General features: G+C 40.7%; 1 protein-coding gene across 3 annotated transcripts in view; it reads left to right on the top strand.

Moving 5' to 3' along the window:
- Positions 1 to 19,118, top strand: part of AKAP6 (A-kinase anchoring protein 6) — a 603,334-nt gene that overhangs the window by 85,616 nt on the left and 498,600 nt on the right. For 2 of the 3 annotated variants that reach the window (XM_053594742.1, XM_053594740.1), the window contains exons 1-2: positions 7,142 to 7,198; positions 7,321 to 7,532. The gene's annotated coding sequence lies outside the window, so the exon portion shown is untranslated. Of the gene's footprint in view, positions 1 to 7,141; positions 7,199 to 7,320; positions 7,533 to 19,118 lie in introns of those variants that run through there. The other variant, XM_053594741.1, reaches the window with a different exon arrangement.

The following is a 19,118-nucleotide window of genomic DNA, read 5'->3' as shown; positions in this document are numbered from 1 at the left end:
ACCCTGTCTCTGAAAAAATAGCCAGGCATTGTAGTGTGTGCCTGTAGTCACAGCTACTTTTCACAAAAGAAAAGAAAATTAAAAAAAAAAAAAAAAAGAAAAGAAAAGACGCCTGGGCAGGGCCAGGCACAGTGGCTCACATATCTAATCCTAGCTCTCTGGGAGGCTGAGGCAGGTGGATTACTTGTGCTCAGGAATCTGAGACTAGCCTGAGGAAGAGTGAAACCCCGTCTCTACTATTTTCTAAAAATGGAAAAACTAGCTGGTCATCATGGTGGTCTCTTGTAGTCCTAGATACTCGGGAGGCTGAGGCAAAATGATCTCTTGACCCCAAGAATTTGAGGTTGCTGTGAACTATGGTGACAGAGTGAGACCCTGTCTCAAAGAAGAAAAAAAAAAAACTTCAGTCAACAATTTCTGCTTTTCATGATTTCCTAAAGAAAGCAGAGGGATGCTGAACATTCAACAGCAATAAGAGCCACACATGTTCATTTTGTCCAGTTATTTTTGGCCTCAAATATTCTCAGGAAGGATGTAAACTGTACTGATTGGAGCAGCATCTCCAATCAGCGTGGACTGATGGCCATGCAGATATGTGGCTGGAGTGTTTGAATACTTGTCTATTTCGTGAATGAAGTTCAATTTTAAAGCCAGAATTGGCCACTGCTGGTTCACTATACACTTTCTGTTTGTGTGTGAGATTTTTGACCTTTGGTTAACTCTGTAGCTCTGTTTTCCTGAAAAGCTGAAAATGGTAAAATGCCAACTGTGTTGCTAGATAACACTGTAGGGTAAAAATGACCTTTGGTTAATAAAAATGACTACCTTGGAGAGGGAGAATTTTCTGGTCCCGACTCTGCTATCCAAGAGGAGCTATTTTTTTATTCTGCCATGTCCCTGTCCCATTTGTTACATTCCCTAGCTACGTCTGAAGTAGATGATGAGAGCCCTCCTGGGTAGCTAGATTGAACAAACTATAAATTCTAAGAGGAAGCCATTATTTTGGGTTTCTCTGAGTGTAGTGACTCTTATAACTGGGTGTATCTCTCTGAAAGGTCCTAGAAATTATGCCTATGAAGTTGTTACAAAGATACTGGCTCCTGTGAGGAATGAGGCTTTTAAGGCTGGGCACTGTTGAACTTGCCTAATGTGTTCTTATCTTACTCTTGTTCTTGAGCTGTCACCTGGGGACCAGATGGAATAGCTCCTGGACACTGTGCAGATTGTTGCAGGAAGAAGAGGAATACCTGGTACTGCTCTGTTAGCAAACTCTCTAAGTAGACTGGTGCCAAATGTTAGCTAGGGTAGTCCTTTGTACCTGAATGTTCAGGTGAACAAAAGAAGACCTACTGGAGATATTGCAGACACACACATAAAATGCAGCCTGAAATAAGAATCAGATTCCTGATCTCATGATGTGGCAGAAACTGGATAACTGTGTTACAGCTGTTTCCTTTTCTTCCTTGACTCCATTTCCCAGCCTCTCTTGCAGTAGGTGTAGCTGTTTGACTGAGTTCTGACCAATGGATTGTGGGTGGAAGTGAAGAAGAGGACTTCCAGCCCTGGCCCATAAAAACCTTCCCTGTGCCATCTCTCATCTTCTTTCCCAGTTGCTCAATTAGTGTCCAAGACTCTATGGCACTAGGGGCAGGTGAAACCCCAAGATAGTGTCTCTGAATGACTACATTCAGAAGATCACCTGCCATCAGGAACATCTATTTAGCCTTCAAGTGACTATATTTTGCCAAGGTAATTAATTTGGGAGCTTCCCTTGAAATCAGTTATATTTCCCCAACTAATAGATACATTCCTCAGAACTAGGAATTTTCTTATTGTCTAGTAAGAGATGCAGGCCTGCTGCATTTTCAGGAATGGCTTTAAGAATTTTTAAACCCTAAAATACAAACGAAAGATGTATGTTTACATCATAAGCTGAAGTTTTGGAAGTCATGCTTAATTGCTTCTGAAATCGTAAGAATTTGGGATACAATTCTTAGTCTATTTTTGGCTGCTACAGAACACTTGAGATTGGACAATTTGTAAACATTCAAAGTTTATCTGGTGCTCAGTTGGGAAGTTCCAAGATTGAGGGGCTGAGTCTGATTAGGGCCTTCTTGCTGCATCATAAACATTATGGAAGGCATCACATTGTAAGACGGTGCAAGAGACAACAAAAATGGGGGTTGAACTCCAGTGATAACTAACCTATCCCTGAGGCACCGCCCTCATCATTTAAATGGTCCACCTTTTAATACCATTATAATGGTGATGAAATTTCAAAATGAGCCTGTAGTCCTAGCTACTCAGGAGGCAGAGGTGGGAGGATCATTTGAACCCAGGAGTTTAAGTCCAGTCTGGGCAGCACCACACTTCAAAATAATTCAGCATGAGTTATGGAGGGAACATTATATCATAGCTGAGTCCTATTTATAAGCAGCAAAAAATGGCCAGGAGGAAATATTTGTATAAATGTTGCTGTCTGTTATGACACCATAAAATTTCTGCCTTGTCAGTTTAGGATGGCTGAGAAAAATTAGAGGCAGACTAAGTTGTACTGGTAATGAGAAAAGTTTTATTTTTTTCTCTTGTGTATCCCCCAGATTGAATAAAGGGATTGGGGGGTTCTACCCCATTGCTTTATACAGTCATATTTCCTGTGCTATAGATGGAGAGCCAGTGAAAAGTTTGTGAAAAAAACATTCTATGGTTAAAAAGGAAAATACTGCATACTGTATTTCTCTCTATGGGAGAGTCTCAGATCAGTTACAAATCTTGTAAAAGGCCAGGTGTGGGGGCTCTTGCCTATAATCCTAGCACTTTGGGAGGCTGAGGCAGGTGGATTGCCTAGGCTCAGGAGTTGGAGACGAGTCTGAGCGAGAGCGAGACCCCATCTCTATAAAAAAAAAAATAGCCAGGCATTGTGGCAGGTGCCTATCGTCCCAGCTACTTGGGAGGCTGAGGCAAGAAAATCACTTGAGCCCAAGAGTTTGAGGTTGCTGTGAGCTATGATGCCATGCACTCAACCCAGAGCAACAGAGTGAGACTCTGTTTCAAAATAAATAAATAAATAAATAAATATAAATAAATAAATAAAATCTTGTAAGTGTGCAATAAGGGAAGCTGTTCTTAACATTATCAGTTTATAATAAATAATGATACATAAAGAAAAAAACAAAAAAGATACTATTACAATTTGGTATTTTATTATTTAAATTGATTTTATACTTTGCTAAATTATTATAATTGTATCTATAAATATATAACTTATTTATAATAAATTACCCCCAAATCTCAGTGGCTTAATGAAATAAAACTTTCTGTCTCACTCATTACTCGGGGTGAGTCAGTGGGTAGTTGAGAGAGGAGGGTGCTGCTCCTGGCAGTCATTCGAGGACCCAGTCTTTATCTACAGTATGGGGCTGTTATGTTTCATGGTTTCAGAATTCAGCTGGATTCTTAGCAGCCTGCTAGCAGAGGAGGGGAATGAGAAGAAGGTGTCTTGCCCTAGCTCTTAAGCACCCTTGGTGTGATATTCTTACTTCAATTCCCATTCCATTGGCGAGAAGCCATTCTAAAGCCCACCTAAGAGATATGGGCATTGGGAATGTGCTTAAGAGAAAGAGAACCTGGCTTCTGGTAAGCTTTCTCAGTAGCTGTCACAAGTTGTCTTGGTGAGCCCCAGATATCTCTTCACTCCCTTTCCCTCTACCAAGAGCATATCCAGATCCCAAGGGAGCCAGCTGAAGTTCCATCTAGCCCAGTGGTTCTCAACCTTCCTAATGCCGTGGCCCCAACCCACAGGTTGAGAACTGCTGATCTAGTCTCTACATTCAGCTGGAAGTCTAGGAGCTGGTGCTGCAGTCATCTCTCCATTGAGGGAAGAATGAGAGACACAGAGTGTCTCACGGGGTTTGCCCATGTTTTGAGAATTAGAGTCTATTTTAGAATTAGAGTCACCTGGTCAGCCATTTGTATTTCATTTTTAATCATTTTCCAGAGTTGCTCACAGCAGTTCTAAAATCCTTCTCCTCACTCCTGACACCACCCTGGCTCTGCTCTCCAGGAGAATTTTATTTTCTCATTGTTGCCTGTGGTCCTGGCTTTGTCCTCTGGGGGATGCCATGTCCCTTACCTTTCCTGGCCTCATTTTGGAAGGGAATGTTGAGGGGTAGGCCCTCCTTGGTAGCTATGCTGACTTTGCAGGCCATTTCCTAGCCATTTTATCCCAGAATCCAGAAGTTGAGACCTAAAGTTCCCCCACTAATGAGGCGAGTGAACTGTTAATGGTGACAAGTAACAAGGTTTATTTCCATGATGCTTCTGGTTTCTATAATGCTATTACGTACATTATTGAAGAGGAATGCAGGACCAGAGAGAGAGGCCACCTGAGAAGTCCAAGGGGACGTCCTTCTGTTACTTAAGAGTTCCCTTTTTTTAAAGCCAGCCTGGGCCATTCTGTGGTCCAGCTATTCAGCTAGTTTAGGTTGTTTAGAGTTTGACCTGGCTTCAGATTTGATAAGCTATCCATTTCTTTTCAAACAGATAAATTGCTTCTGTCAAAGAAGGCCAACAAGATTCTTATCATCTGGAGAAGCATATTCAAATTTGGAATGCCTGATCCCACCTTGCCCTCTCTTCTTTCTAGGACCATGGGAATTCAGCTCTGGAAAGGCTAATCTTGTTCTAGATTCAAGGCTTTTACTTTATCTTCTCTAGGAGCTGAGGTGTTCTTCAGAGATATCTGTATTACTCTTGGCTTCCTAGCCTTCCTAACCAAGGCAGTCTAGTTTTGATTTGTATCATTAAAAGAAGAAGTTCCACTCCTGATAGAAAACCTGAGAACCATAGTTATTAGCTAAATCCATTATCTCTGCAGATAAAAAAAAGCCCAGAGAGGTTAACTGACTGGCCTGATGTCACACAGATGCTCTAGGAGAAATTGGCATTTACACTGGGCTTCCTGAATCCCAGGTCAATGCTCTTTACATCGGAGTGGCTGCCTGTTACCTCCCTTGGTGTGTGCAGCATGTGGTCTATGGTCTCAGATAAAAGAAGATAAAAGGTGGGAGTCAAGTGTGGGAGCATGAGGGTCCTGGACAGGGAGCTTTACCTCCTGCTTTTGCTCTCCTAAGTCCTCATTAGGCGAAGCAAGACGCATCCTGGCTTCCCGTCCATGGCAGGGCTGCTCTGTGCATGCTTATGGTGTACTCTGTTAGGAGCTTGGCACTTCTCAGGCATTTTATCAGCTCCTATTTACAGAGACACTGCCTGAATTCCTTCTGCTGCCCCATCCCCCACCCCCTATGCTGGTGGTTAACAGTGCTGTTTTTTTTTTTTTTTTTTTTTTTTTGTAGAGACAGAGTCTCACTTTATGGCCCTCGGTAGAGTGCCGTGGCCTCACACAGCTCACAGCAACCTCCAACTCCTGGGCTTAAGCGATTCTCTTGCCTCAGCCTCCCGAGTAGCTGGGACTACAGGCGCCCGCCACAACGCCCGGCTATTTTTTGGTTGCAGTTCGGCCGAGGCCGGGTTTGAACCCGCCACCCTCGGTATATGGGGCCGGCGCCTTACCGACTGAGCCACAGGCGCCACCCAACAGTGCTGTTTAAAAATCTCAAGTAGGAGGAGACAATGTAATTGTCTCATCATGTTTGGGGCTTTTGGAATGTTGTTCTTCCCCAGAGCTGTGAAGATAGAGTGGATGTAGGTCAGCTCGATTCTGTTTTTCTCTGTGAATGGCTGCAAGTATTAAATATGCAAGAGATGGGCTGCTCTGTCCATGAACGCCCCCCACCATCCTTTCTCACCACATGTGTGTTTCTGCTCAGGACTAGAAAGAAGCGATTGCTTTAACATTTCTTTTTTTTTTTTTTTTTTTTGGCCGGGGCTGGGTTTGAACCCACCACCTCTGGCATAGGGACCGGCGCCCTACTCCCTGAGCCACAGGCGCCGCCCAAGAAGCGATTGCTTTAATTTGCTTTTTTTTTTTTTTTTTTGTAGAGACAGAGTCTCACTGTACCGCCCTCGGGTAGAGTGCCGTGGAGTCACACGGCTCACAGCAACCTCTAACTCCTGGGCTTACGCGATTCTCTTGCCTCAGCCTCCCGAGCAGCTGGGACTACAGGCGCCGGCCACAACGCCCGGCTATTTTTTGGTTGCAGTTTGGCCGGGGCTGGATTTGAACCCACCACCCTCGGCATATGGGGCCGGCGCCCTACTCACTGCCAACTGAAGAAATACCTCACTGTGTCTTCTAGCTTTTGTGGGGAGAGGAGAGGTGCAAGTAATCTCCTGTATGGTGGGCAGTCTTTTTTTTTTTTTTTTTTGTAGAGACAGAGTCTCACTGTACCGCCCTCGGGTAGAGTGCCGTGATGTCACACGGCTCACAGCAACCTCTTAACCCTTGGGCTTACGCGATTCTCTTGCCTCAGCCTCCCGAGCAGCTGGGACTACAGGCGCCCGCCACAACGCCCGGCTATTTTTTGGTTGCAGTTTGGCGGGGGCTGGATTTGAACCCGCCACCCTCGGCATATGGGGCTGGCGCCCTACTCACTGAGCCACAGGCGCCGCCCTGGTGGGCAGTCTTATTGCTCAAAGAGAAGAAAACAAACCCCAATGTTTGGAATGTCAGTGGCTTAGGAAGCTTTTTAGTGGGTCTGCCACTTGTTCCCACCACCAGGTTTGGTCTCAGAAAAGACTCCTGCATTTTGACCATGAGTGGAGGGGCTCCTTATAGGCCAAGAGAAGGGTCCCTAGAAATTGAGGGTGGCATGGTATGTCCTCTTAGATCCCAAAGCTCCATTTACTGCCCATCTAGTCAGGTAAGAGCTGGGGTTACTCTCCATGAGAAGGAGAAGGCTCTGTGGGTTGGTATCCATCAGGGAAATGATCAGGGCAGACTTTGTTGGCTGAGGGTTTATCCGTATTTTGAGAATTAAGTCTGTTTACTTAGTCAGCTGTTTATGTTCCATTTTTAATTATTTTTCTGCTCTCTGTTTTGTTTTTGTGGTCTTTGACAGATAAGTAAAAATTCTTATAAATAACTTTTTAAAAGATATCTTAGAATGCTGTCCAGAGAGGACAAAGTGATCACATTGCTTAATAGGGAAAGATTGTGCTTTTGAGTTCTTGTTTGCTTAATACTAAATCTATACTCCTCTCCTATCTTTTTTCTAAATGTGGAACAACAAAGGGAAAGGTGATTTTTTTTTTTTTCCCCAAAGTCCTTTCAGGGAAATCCCCTTTAAACCTATGGATTTTAGTCCAATAAGGAATCCTCTTCCTTTGGTCTAAATTTTGCATATCGTCTGTTTCTTACAGGGCTTCCGTATTGTCTCAGGCTCCACTGGAAATGCAGCAAGGATTCCTAGCACATCCCAGTTGCCATAGCAACAGCAGTCTTTCCCATAATGAGCTGCATCATCTGAACTGATGTCACAGCATCATGCAGCAGGTCAAACAAGGCATCTTCTAGTATTGCATCCTACAGATGTGCTGTAAACATCAAAAGAAGATGGTGGGAGCAGGAGATGGTGAGTGTTAAATGTCTGGGCCTTAATTAGGTGGCTGTTTTGTTGGTTAGTCGGTGTCTGCTAAGGTGGAGATGGGGGGATGTTGTCTGCTTAAAATGGACTGGGGAAAGAAGAGCTGTTTTACCTAAATCTGTTTTTCAGGCTGCCGGGTTAAGACAAAGGCCTGTAGGAGTCCTATAGGAATCAAAATATGTAGGATTATTCTTGCATCTCTGTCTGTTATTTTTAAGTGGTCTCATAGATTTGTTCATACATAGAAGATAATTTTCTATCGCAAAACCCCCAATAAGCTCTAAAATCAGTAGTTAGCAGTAACTAAATGTGGTAAAGATATATATTTCTTTTTTATGGGGCAAAGCTAATTGGTTCTCTATTTGTTCTTATGAGTTATAAAATATTTAGTGATTTGCAGTATGAAATTCAGTATGTACCTCAGCTGGGTTTCAGAGTCTTCATGGAACTAATGCTGAATAAGCATTTGACATGCCCTGATGGAAAGGAGATTTCTTACCATACTCAAGACAGAATTTATTATTAAAAGCATAAAGACCAAAACCACATGAAATTATTGGGGTCCTCTGATTTATACTGCAGTTCTTCAACCTAGGTCCACCACAGTTTGTTGAAAGTCTGCCACAATATTCTTCCATCACTAGCTGGTGTCTAAAATAGCTGGAGTTGTCTGCAGGCTGCCTCGTAACTGAGAAAGGAGCAAGCTTCCTCTCTGCCGCAGTTGCAGTGAAGGGTAACCCTGGGGAGAGACCGTGGAAGTGGCAGTGGGCTTACCAGCTCTTGCTTAACTTTAACCAAAATCTGGTATGTTAAATAAATATTAGGGTCCTCAGTGATTTCAGGGAATACAGATCTCTGGACTCCGTCATAAGCTTACTCAATCCTGAAACTCTAGATAAACACGTATCATTTTCATTTCAACCCCTAGCTCTGTCTTTAGGCATCTTCATCATTATTATTTTTTTCTAAAAAATGTAGCCTGACAGTGTCAGATAAGGAGCAGTATGGTCCCTTTTGTTTTGAAAAATGAAATGGATTTCCCTGGTGCAGCTGATTGCTGCTGGGGAGAGAAGGGAGGAGGCACATGTCAGCTGAATTGATCAATATGTCCACTTAGAATCAGGGAGTGGTTCTTGTGTCTCAGCCTGCCAAGTTGATAGTTTTTATTTGAAAAGTCTCATAGGAAAGAATGGCAACCCCTGAATTCCTTTTCTTTTAGGCTGATTATGGAATCTAGGAAATATCACAGGAAGCAGGAAAAAGCAATCCCTTTTGCTAGCACTGAGTGATTTTTTTTTTTTGCACAGAGTGGAGCATATTGGTCCCATTAGGCACTAGCTGGAGTGAGAGGCCTCAGGTTTTAATTAGTTTGTTTATACCACATCGCACACATGCTGCTCTCAGTCCTTTAAGCTTGTGTGGCTGACATGTAGCTGTATGGGATGGGAGAGGTCAGCTCAGTCTGGCTTTATCACAAGCAGTTAGGGGCATAAATTGTTCATTGCCTGCTTTTTTATGTCATATAATGGTAAGCTGTGCTGGGACTGCTGGGTGTGAACACAGCTAAGTCAGAAGCTCTAAGGTGACAGGGTGGAGTGCTAGATGGTGATGGGGGAAGGGAAGGAATGTCTAGATTATAAGTCAAGAGAAAATCACTCAGGGCCCATCAGAATTTTTTGAAAGTACCATTTCCAAGGAAAAGCAACCAAGAGAGACTTGTTTGGTAACATGAATTGCTAGGAGTAAAATATAACCAACGGCAGCATTTTAATGAGTTTTCTGTTTGCTGAATTCTTGTCGCTTTTGTCTAACATTACTCTCAGCTGCTTCATCAAGGGTGATTTGTATGATTACTGGAAGTCACAGAAGCTAGATTCCTTAAGGGCAGTGCTAGAAAAAGTGGAGTCATGCTTTGAGGGTGGGGAAGGGCCCTGGTGGGTGTTCCACTAAGATAACATCCTCCCAGTTCAGACAAGCCTGTGATTCCCCCCACCCAACCCACAAATGTTCAGAATGCAATTATAGTTCCTTAACTTTATGCTTTTGTGCTCTTTGGCTCCAGGAGAACAAAGCCCTGGTAATGGGAGCTGTCGTCCTGATGCTCGTTTCTTCGTTTCTTTGCAGAGGGCCACAGCCCGTGCTGCTCTCTGATGAGCTATGTGTCTTAATTACTGGCTAAGGCTATTTCAGTTGTCGTAGTTTTAATATATCCCCAAGGGGTAGATAGAGTGAGTGTGTATATGGGGGAAGGGCTGTGGTTTCATTTATTGGTGCCTCACTGAAACTTCTAGAATTTAAGGAATTTTGTTTCACAGTAATGACTGAAAGATCGTCAAAACCACGTAATACTATGTGGCCAAGTTTAGACCTGTGAAATCCTCACAAGAAGTTAGCCTCATCTGTGCTTTTGGTTATGGCTTTGGTAACTGAATACAAAGTTACAAAGAAGTTAATTCTTTGCTGATAACTGGCCCATAGTGTAGATGCTAAAAGTAATAATCATAACAACAACTATGACTATCATTTACTCAGTTTTTATTATGTTTCAGGTTCTGGAGTAAGCTTTCTGTATATATGTGTGTTTACATATATAATATAAAATATTTAGAAAGTATATATACATATATAAAATATATAAAATATTTAAAAGTATATATATACATACACATATACTTTTAAAATATTTTATTAAATATTAAATATGTATACACACACACACACACACATATATATATAGAGAGAGAGTATTGCTTTTGCCCTGGGTAGAGTGCAGTAGTATCTTCACAGCCCACTGCTACCTCAAAATCCTGGGCTCAAGCAATCCTCTTGCCTCAGCCTCTTGAATAGCTGGGACCACAGATGCGTGCTACCATTCCTGGCCAGCGTTTTTTCTACTTTTTGGTAGAGATGGGGTTTCACTTTTGCTCAGGCTGATCTTGAACTCCTGACCTCCAGTGATCCTCATGCTTTGGCCTTGCTGAGTGCTAGGATTACAGAAGTGAGCTACCACACCCAACTCTGGGTATGTCTTACTTAGCCCTTATAATAGCCCATGAGGTAAAGAGTAACAGGGTCACTTTATATATTTAGGTGTTATTATTCACATTTTGCAAAAGCCAATTCTTAGTCAGGTTAGCAAACTTGGCTAAGATGTAGTTAATAGATGATAGGGCCAGGATTCTAAACCAATGCAATCTGGCTGTGAATCTGTGAGCTTACTCATGGTCATCTCAATTTTATGACTTCTTAACTATATATACCGTGTAGACCAGTTGTCTACACTCTCATCACACTTACCCCACTCCTCCTCATTCTAATTAGAAATTCAGATTTCAAATGCAGAATGCAATCTCATTTACAACACTTAGATCAATTTTACTGTAAGGATGAGCATGAATCTTGATGATGTGAATATACAGAATTGATGCTCAGGCCTTTTGCTACTACCCTTGCTTGACAATCTTTCTTGAAGAATCTATGTGGAAAATGCAACATGGAATGAATGTAGCCATAATGGGGTTATACTAAAAGCAGGTCTTAACCTGAGTCAGTAATGATTTAACTCTGTTGTACCTGTCTTATCAGCTATATAGGTGATAAGTGTTCTGCTAACTTTAAAACATTTATATTCCCCAGCAATACCAGGGAATGACTAGAAGTAGAAACTTCTCTCACAGCCAGGGTGGAGAAGATAAAAAGAGAGTTTGTTTTGCTGAACTTATCAGTGGCTGAAACCAAACACTGTCTGTCTCAGACAAAGTACAAGAATGACAGTCTTGCGAAATATCCTGGAAGCCTTGTGTTTGAGAAGAGCTGATGTAGTCATCTCTGCATCATCTTGCCCATCCCCAGCTGTCCACACCCAGTGCCATTATTGAGCTCTCAGGGCTGTTCTTTCAGTGTGTGGCTAATGCACATACTGACAGCACATTGATATTGATTCCGGTATGTTGAATATTTAGAAATATTATTCCACAGGGCCCATTAATCTTTTCCATGTTCTGGGAAGAACTTAACCTTTGTCCTAACCCACTCTAAGGTGGCCCCAGATTGTGTCTATAAGAGACAGAGGAAGGAGAGGCTGATCAGAAAGAAACAGAGCCAGTAGGCACACTGACTGTAAGCGTTCAGTTCTTGTTAGGAAATAAAGTAGCCCATGGAATTTAGGGAAGTTGGCGGTCCCGCTACATGTCTCATATTTCCTTTTATTTCTAATCCTAGAATACATGAAAGGTAATTTGTTTTTATCTTACAGATTTAATTCAATTCAACAAATATTTATTGAGTATCTTCTACGTGTTAGGATTTTCAGGGAACATAGCAATGAACTTGACAGACGTAAATCTCTTCCCCTATTACATTCTGGAGGGGGAACAAAAATAAGCAGGTTAATTTGTAGTAGAATAATTTATTACCTGTAATACTCTAATACTATTTCTATTTACCTTCTATTACACATGCTAACAGATAAACCCATTATCTTTGCACATTTATATAAGTGCATATATATGTATGGTTTATATGCAGAGGTGAACCCATTCCATTAAATAGTAGTGTTTTTCCCTGTTTGAGTTTGTATTAAAATATTGCTGAGTGTGGACAAGGCCAATATGGCATTTTTTTGGTATAATTGATACTGAGAAATGTAATTGTAACCAGTCAAAAAGTACATGTCTATCTCAGTTATTAAAACTGACATGTGGAGATATGAAATGTATATGATATATTGTGGGCAGATATTTTCATTTTTGTAAAAGGTGCTTCTCACCTTTAAAAACTGTTTGTCCAGAGAGCGTCTAAATCCAAAGTTCCAGACCCGCTTGCCAGTGGAGGTATGTGCAACATTGGAGCAGAGGTCATCTTCTGCCTTGGCTATTTACCCTAGTGGGCCTTACAAACATCACTTCAAAAGGGAAACTTTTCCCCAAACAATTATATTAAGTAATGTATTTAAAAAGTAAGATTGTATTTTCATGACAATTTTGAGGTGCACATTCATTCATACATAAGGTATATTCAGCTTGTCCAAACAGGAACAAAAAAGTCACTTGCTGATTGATTGATCATTCCTCTCGGATGGCAATCGCACATGCCCAGCTCTGCAGATGAGCCATAAGTGAGAAGGTTTTTCAGAGGAATATCACTTTTTATAGGACTTTGGCCATGGCAACACAGTTTTATGTACAGTAGTCTCTGCTGCACTTCTACTTTTCACAGTTTCAGTTGCTAACAGTCAACAGCAGTCTGAAAACGTTAAATGGAAAATCCAGAAATAATTAATAAGTTTAAAATTGCACACTCTTCTGAGTAGTTGATGAAATCTCATACCATCTTGCTTTGTAGAAGCAAGTATTGAATCATGTATTTGTCTAGCACATCCACTCTGTATACATCACCCTCCTATTAGTCACTTAGGAGCCATCTTGGTTATCAGATTGACTGTCTTGGTATCAATAGTGCAGGTATTCAAATAATGCGGTTTTGCTTAATAATAGTCCCAAAGCCTAAGATTAGTGATACTGGCATATTGTTAAAATTGTTCTACTTTATTATTAGTTATTGCTGTTAATCTCTTACTGTGGTTAATTTATAAATTAAAATTTGTCATAGGTATGCATGTATAGGAAGAATACATAGTATTTATAGGGTCTGGGAGTATTTAAGGCTTCAGGGATCCACTGGGGAGGGGGGGTGTCTTAGAATATATCCCCTGGAGCTAAGGTAGGACAATTGTAATTTCGAATTATTAAGGTATAAGATTTCTTCTCCATAAACCCATACCTGTCAGTTTCTGAATCCCTGAGTTTAGTTAAGCCTTGGTGAAGATAAAGGAGCTACTTTGTTTCTTTTGTAATCCACTAGCCATGTTTTTCTGTTCAGCCATAGGGCCAGTCCAAACACTTCCAGCCATCTTGCCACTGTGTGCTTTGAGTCACCAGGGGAACCAGGGAGAAAATGTGGAATCTTTAAACAGGGTCTCAAACTGGCTAATGCATCAGCTGAACCTGCCTGCTAGTTTTTTACGGCTCAAGGTCAGGCTTCATGGGTGTGAAACCTTGTGCACTTGAATAGGGATCTATGCTTAGGAGGGTCCACATTTAGTTTAATGCGTTGGCGTTGCCATCTTGAAATTCTTAATAATAATTTTTTATTTTTTGAGACAGAGTCTTATTTGTTGCCCCAGGTAGAGTACTGTGGCATGATAGCTCACAGCAACCTCAAACTCTTGGGCTTAGCCTCAAACTCTTGCCTCAGCCTCCTGAGTAGTTGGGACTACAGGCATCTACTACAACGCCTGACTAGTTTTTCTATTTTTCTTTTTTTAGTAGAATGGGGCTGTTGCTCAGGCTGGTCTCAAACTCCTGAGCTCAGGTGATCCATCTGCCTTTGGTGCCTGGCAAATAATTTTTGAATAAGGGGCTATGCATTTTCGTTTTACACTGGACCTGTAAATTACGTAACCAGTCTGATTTGGCCCTTTTAGTAGCCCCGTTTCATACTACCTGAACTTCAGTTGAGTTTGAGACTTCCTTCCTTCTTCCCATTCTAGAGGAATTCAAATAGAAATTGTAGTGCTTAAAGGAGCTTAAAGGTAACCATTGTTACCGAAACAACCCAGAGCAAAACTCCTGTACGTGGTAACTTAGTGACACACACAGTAATTTAGCGACATTTCTTTTACAGGCAATGGGGGATATGTTACATTATACTTGATATTTGGTAGGTCAGATTTATTTGCCACTACCATTGCTTTCAGGGGAGAAATCAAAGCTTCTTTGCAAAGGAAGCTAATTAACCGCTCTGTTGGTTCAATGTTTATATTAATTCTCCTGTCCTTTGTTTACTATTTGATTACTTTTATCACCTTCTTTGTTTAACTCTCATTTAAATTGTGCACATATTTATGCTGGCTGGGTATTTTTTTAGTACTACCTTTTATTTTTTCAAATTCTCTCTCTCCAGGAGGCTGGGGGCCTGTAATTTGAGGTTATATTATTACTCCAGGAAGAGTTCATGTTTTTAATTAAAAAGGGAATTATATAGTCAATATTTATAATGAAACCAACTCCAGCAAGGCAGTTCTAGCCATGGTAATGTTCAGATCCACCATTACTGTTTATAATGAGATGCTAGTGACCAACTCCTGTATCTTATGGGAGATGAAGCATTCCCGCCATTACAGGGAGAAGTGGCTGTGTTAATCTACTAACCTGCAGATTTGCATAGAGTTGTTAGAGACTAAATATGAGTGATAGCACTTGCTACACAGGAAAGATATAATTTTTTTCTTTTGACTGTGTGAATAAACAGGAACCTGACAAATCTAGAAGGGGCTCTGGTCACTTCTTGGAAGTCTAAGGGTGGCGTCTTCTTCAAGGATCAAGCCCCTGGAACTCATTTGCTCCGTACGCCTGAATAATCCTGATGCTCACCATGTCCACCGTTATCTAAGACATGAAACCAGCTATTTCAGATTTTTTTTTTTTTTTTTTTTTTTTGTGACAGAGTCTTATTCTGTCTCCTTCAGTAGAGTGCTGAAGCATCATAGCTCACAGCAACCTCAAACTCTTGGGCACAAGCGATGCTCTTCCCTCTGCCTCCTGAGTAGCTGGGACGGACTACAAGCACCCTCCACAATGTCCAGCTAGTTTTTCTACTTTTGGTAGAGACTGGAGTCTCACTTGCTTAGGCTGGTCTTGAACTCCTGAGCTCAAGCAATCTATCTGCACTGGCCTCCCAGAGTGTGAGGATTATAGGCGTGAGCCACTGAGCTTGGCTTCAGATAATAACACTAGTAGTCAATTGACACATGCCTCAATTGTCTAGGATATATAAGATCACGTGCTAACAGAACAGACATCTTACAGATAAGGCCGACCTTAGCCACACACATGTGTATTACTTGGGAATGTACCTGAACTGGAGCTCCATGTGTATCTGTAGATACCCTCTCATTTTCTGTTCTCCTCATCCAGTTTCTTGATTTAAATACTTTTCTAATAATAACTTGTTACCTTTGTTGGCCCACTTGAAATCATTACTTCCAAACCCCCTCTCAGCTTTCTCGATCCTTAGGGCTCATAGTTTGTTTCTGCCCCACCCAATCTTCTATCATTATCATTCCTATCTACTCCACCCAATATGGGGACCATTCTGAACCCAACACAGCCCTCCTCTCTGCCACTGTTTATTCCAATTATTGACAGGTATAAAAATAGCTCGTCTAAAACCAAGTGACACTGCAGTTCTGATATCCTCTTGGGAGTAATCTGCTTGCATTTAACTTCTAGTACTTAGTTCAGATACAGGCCTATGTTTAATTCACTTTTTGTGTTTGTGTGAACCGAAAGGGAATGACTCTTTAAAACTCATACTAGTCACTCTTTGAGGCAGCCTGTATGGGGGATTGACGAGAAGTAAGTGAAACAGCAAGGCAGCTGTGGTAGCAGACCAGATGCAAATGGGAAAACAAGGATGCAAGTGCATTAAAAAAATCTGTCCCTTAAAATTATTGTCATATTTCATTTTTAACTAAAAATAAATGAAAGTAAGGGAGGTGGTGATGGGAAGGTTGGTAACACATCAAGAAGCCAGAGGATGCTCATTTTTCAGCCATAGCGAGGCCTGGCACTGGACTTTTAGAATGCTGTAGGGAATCACCTGATTCAGAAGCGCAGCTTTTTCAAGAATAAAGGACAATTCTGAAAACAAAAGTAAAACTAAAAACAGCCACAAAAATAGGTGTGATTGCTCTGAGGATGAATAAAGAATTGGACTGGTGAATTAAAATGTTATGATACTAATTTAGTAACACATAATTAATAACAACTTTAAATATTTGAATTTTGACTAAGTAAACTGAAAAGGAATAGACTGAGAGACAGAGGACCAAGAAAAAGACAATATAACCAGCTTAAGCACAGACATATTTCACCTTGTTACTTTTTACTTAGAGAATTTTTCCTTTTGTTCTTTGCTTTAGTTAGTACCATTTGTTTATTTGTTGTGAAAGTGAATAAACCTGTATATTTTGTTTTACTTTTAAGATATCATTATTTAAAAAGAAATTAACAGAAATCATAGTCTCTGGCTTGTTGTTCTTTTCCGATTATTAGATCATAACAGCATCCTTGTCTAAATACCTATACGCTCAGACACCCAAACAAGTAGTTAATTGTGAGTGCTGTCAGCTGGCTTAAGGAGCAACCATTTTCCTTTAAAAAACCTCTTTGCTTTGGAGCCTCGATTGTGGTAGAAATGTCACATTACCAAACCTATAGTGATCTTGTACACTAGCTTGTACCAAAATGGGAGGTTTCCGTTTTGTGTTTTGAATTCCTGAAAATTCCAACAGTGACACATGTATGTATGTGGACTGAGATTCTCTGAGCAGGGATTAGTGGTGGGGAGGTAGGTAGGAAGCGGATAGTTCTGTGTGAGCAACACTATAGTCTGGCTTCTTTTCTTGATTTATTTCATCTCTCGATACCCTGTCCCTAAACACAGAACAAAAAACAGAGCCAGGCAGGGTAGATTTTGGAACTGGATGTATTTAGTTTTGAATCTTAGCGCTACCATAAAATTATTAGTTCTGTGATGTTGAGCTTCTTAGATTCTCACTTTATCCAAATATAAAATAAGGAGAATATCCATTTTACATGATGAAATGGAGCATTTTGTGTAAAGTTATTGGTACAAAGTGAGCATTTGATAAATGAAAGTTATTATTTTATAATTTAGAAGTAGTGGGATAAGATTATTACTCCCCCAAGAAGAAAATGCAGTTTCTTCTCAACTCCAACCCTAATATCAAGGAAATCATTTTTAGAGCTTTTATTAATGGAAACAACCCTTTAATGTATTTTAAATGGTTAAATGAGGATAAGAAATGTGCTTTCTTCAGTATAATTTCTTTTCCCTGTCTAATGCTTTTCCATAACACTTATCACCATCTGAAAACTAAACATTTTACTTATTATTGCTAGTTTGTTTTCCCCTAGTATGGGGTAAATTGTACAAGAGCTGCAATTTTTGTCTGTTTTGTTCATTGATGTTTCTTTAGCACTTGGCCGATGGTAGGTGCTCAATAAATATTTATTGTGAGAGTGAATGAATCCGCATAACCTGATGAGGGAAGCAACATGATTATATTCAGTATATAGAAAATTAATGCTCTTTTGCAGTGATCTTTTTCAAGTTACTAAATGCCCTTGAGTTATTCTTGTATTATAGATAATATGCTAAGAAACCCTGGGGCTGATGGATAGGGCATTGTGTACCATTCAGTTATTATACATTCTTCCAGCAAAAGCAAGACTGTTGCCTGGACAGGTCTGATGTCCTCCTCTCTGTAGGGTTTCTATGAGGGAGCTGGGATTTCACAGATCATTTGAAAGATAAATTGATTTTTCTACTAGTGGTTGTCTTTTTCTTTCTTTAGTGAATGTGAGTCCCCTTCAAAAACAGAATTATTTATTCACCTTTAAATCATGAATCCTTAGCTGTAAGTCTTAAATTGATGGTTTGGTTGAATTTGAAAGAATCTTTGGTGAAACCACCAGATGGAGAGAATGATAAGCTGTGCGTCCAGTCCTTCCCTGTTGCTGTTAAAAATGCTCTAATAAGGGGGCGGCGCCTGTGGCTCAGTTGGTAGGGCGCTGGCCCCATATGTCGAGGGTGACAGGTTCAAACCCGGCCCCGGCCAAACTGCAACCAAAAAATAGCTGGGCGTTGTGGCAGGCGCCTGTAGTCCCAGCTACTCGGGAGGCTGAGGCAGGAGAATCGCTTAAGCCCAGGAGTTGGAGGTTGCTGTGAGCTGTGTGAGGCCACGGCACTCTACCGACGGCCATAAAGTGAGACCCTGTCTCTACAGAAAAAAAAAAAAAAATGCTCTAATAAGAAGTAAAGCAAAGCACAGGACACAATGGTGCAGTTGTTCATAGCCAGAAGAACATACAGCCTCATAAATGAAGGAAATAATGAAAATAGCCTCTTTCTGCTATTTATTTTGAATTCGAGAAAAACTATCTTTCGGCAGTGGATGTTTGCAGCTAAATTTTGTACCAAAGGCATATTCTAAATGTCATGCTTGTGAACTGAGTATCTATTTCTCAGGGAGCAGGTGTGAGGTTTTTATTTTTTTTCCTTGAAATTCAAACCATTTTGAAAGCATCTTATTTTTAGAATGCCTTCCTCTTTAGCAAAACAAATAATACCCAAAAGCAGTTAGAAAAACCTTCTGGGAGAAGGCAGTATTTTGGCTATATCATAATAATAACAGGCAGAATAAGAAAAAATAATGCTGTTAAAACTTAAAACTCAGTGTTATGTTATGATCACAAAGCATATTTAATATATTAACTTTTACAACCATAGCATGCTATAAGATCAAAGTTATACCTCATGAAAATATTCTTACATCTGTAATACATGACATGGCCAGTTGCAATACATGAGGACAAAAGTCATTTTATTCTAATCTAAGTCACAGAGCATTGGACTGGGAGTAAGGGACCTGAGTTTTAGTATCTGCTGACATATTCTTCTTGAGCCTTCACTATCTCTACAGTAGGA

Source organism: Nycticebus coucang, chromosome 6 (assembly GCF_027406575.1).
Source record: "Nycticebus coucang isolate mNycCou1 chromosome 6, mNycCou1.pri, whole genome shotgun sequence".
NCBI lineage: Eukaryota > Metazoa > Chordata > Mammalia > Primates > Lorisidae > Nycticebus > Nycticebus coucang.
This window is presented reverse-complemented; position numbering and strand designations above follow the sequence as displayed.